The sequence below is a fragment of the Nicotiana attenuata genome, unplaced genomic scaffold (assembly GCF_001879085.1).
Source record: "Nicotiana attenuata strain UT unplaced genomic scaffold, NIATTr2, whole genome shotgun sequence".
Taxonomy (NCBI): domain Eukaryota; kingdom Viridiplantae; phylum Streptophyta; class Magnoliopsida; order Solanales; family Solanaceae; genus Nicotiana; species Nicotiana attenuata.
Window position 1 is genome coordinate 39,458 of NW_017674351.1, and position 2,424 is coordinate 41,881.

The window sequence follows — 2,424 nt, forward strand, 5'->3', positions numbered from 1 at the left end:
AAATTGATGTATATTGCATACTAAATTTAGCAACAACATTCAAAAGAACTAAACCAAAAATAAAATGATGAATTTCGTTTGTTTTTATATAAAATTGTTGCCAGGTTTACATTACATGGCTTTCTTTGTTATTATTGCATAAACTCTCGATAATTGCATTTCATTTCTTATTTGGTTTCCCTTTCTGTTGTATTACTTTGAAGTATATAAAATTTATCGGTGGATGCTTTAATACCTTTGAGTATTATTTGAGAATATTATTTATCTATAAGACGGATAGTGATAAATGCAGCTTGCAGAAAGAGACACGTTTGCGCCGTACAATAACAAATTCCCTTTATGATCTTGTCTCCAAGGAAACTGTAGAAAACCAGATATCAGTACTTAGGCACACAGACAAATTCAAGTGCTTAGATAAGGCCGTTGTGATTGTGGATCCGATTAGTGAATTAAATGTTGAAGGAGTTTCTTAACTACTCATATGGGGAAAAGGAATAAAAACCTTAATTGACACACTGCTCTTTAGGATGGAACTGTAGCACCCATAGATTTCTCATTTGTATTTGTCAACAACTTGTGAATTCAGAATTGGTACTCCTGCTTGTACACAAGAATTACATGTAATAAGTTAAATTTGATGATACTAATAAAACATGTAACCTCAATTCACAAGATGAAAATATAGATAAGTATTTTGGTGTAATAAACCATCTCTGAAAGACCTTGTTCCTACATATGAAATAAATATGTCACGACCCGGATTTTCCATCCTCGGGAGTCGTGATGGCGCCTACTCGTAGAAGCTAGGCAAGCCAAATTTTTAATTACTTTCCGTTTACAACATAATCCCTTTTAACAATTCATGGCAAGAATATAAAAACAATGAAATTAAATAGTAGCGGAAGTCTTAATTATAGAAACTGAATCAACATGCGGAATAGTCAATATAATCCTCTACCCAAGACTGGTGTCACAATACTCACGAACTGCTAAGAAATACTAAACACAAACGTCTGAAAGAAAACATAAGTTGTTTGTCTCGAATACAATGAGGCAACAGGCTAAAAAGAGAGAATAAGGGAGACACCGAGCTTGCGGACGCATGCAAGGCTACCTCGGGTCTCACCGGACTGAAGGCCTACTCCCGTACTAATGCTGCTGCTGCTGCTGCTCGAAACCTGGACCTGTGCAAATAGCACAGAGTGTAGCATCAACACAACCGACCCCATATGCTGGTAAGTGTCTGGCCTAACCCCGGCGAGGTAGTGATGAGGCTAGGACCAGACTCCAGATAAACCTGTGCAGATATATATATATACAAGTACAATGGAAAAGTAGCAAGAAAATAACAATTTAAGCTGGGGAAGGGAGCATGCTTCAGGGGTAAACGATAGAAACAAAATATCAGGAATAATGGTACATACATCTACAATTTAACTTCTAACAAAAATGAAAAAATAGACAACTTTCATATTTAACTCGTCTTGTTGCAGGCGTGCTACCCGATCCCATTTCTCAATATCTCGTGGTAAGCGTACCACCTGCTCCCATTTCAATATCACTCGTGGTAGGCGTACCACCCGCTCCCATTTCAATATCACTCGTGGTAAGCGTACCACCCGATCCCATTTCAATATCACTTGTGGTAGGCGTACCACCCGATCCCATTTCAATATCACTTGTGGTAGGCGTACCACCCGATCCCATTTCAATATCACTTGTGATAGGCATACCACCCGATCCCATTTCAATATCACTTGTGGTAGGCGTACCACCCGCTCCCTTTAGTTTCAACACAATACACAATACAATCCCGGCAAGGGAACAATCAATTTATTACTCTTTCCCGGCAAGGGAACTATAACAACAAGTCAAACATCCCGACAAGGCAGAGTCAGCTATAACCAATCCTATTCAACTTCTTCCTGGCACAACTAATACCAATATTTAATCACAACGTTCATAGGATCAAACAAGGGTACACAATTATCAAATTAAGATTCACGGTCATGCTTGATACCGACGCATGGATACTCGTCACCATGCCCATACGTCGTACTCAACATAAACAAGTAGCAATTATGACTCGACTCCTAATCCCTCAAGCTAGGGTTAAACCAAACACTTACCTCGATGCTTTGAACTCAACTCAAGCCTCAACTATAGCTTTGCCCCGAGATTCCACCTCCAATCCGCTCGAATCTAGCCACAAATTACTTTTTAAACACTAAATGAATCAATTTGAATGCATAAAAATGAATTTCCCAAGTTTTTCCCAAAAATTCCAATATCGCCCCCGGGCCCACGTGGTCAAAACCCGAGGTTCGAACCAAAACTCGGTTACCCATTTCCCCACGAACTCAAATATGTAAATTGCTTTGAAATCGGACCTCAAATTGAGGTCCAAATCCCCAATTTTTAGAA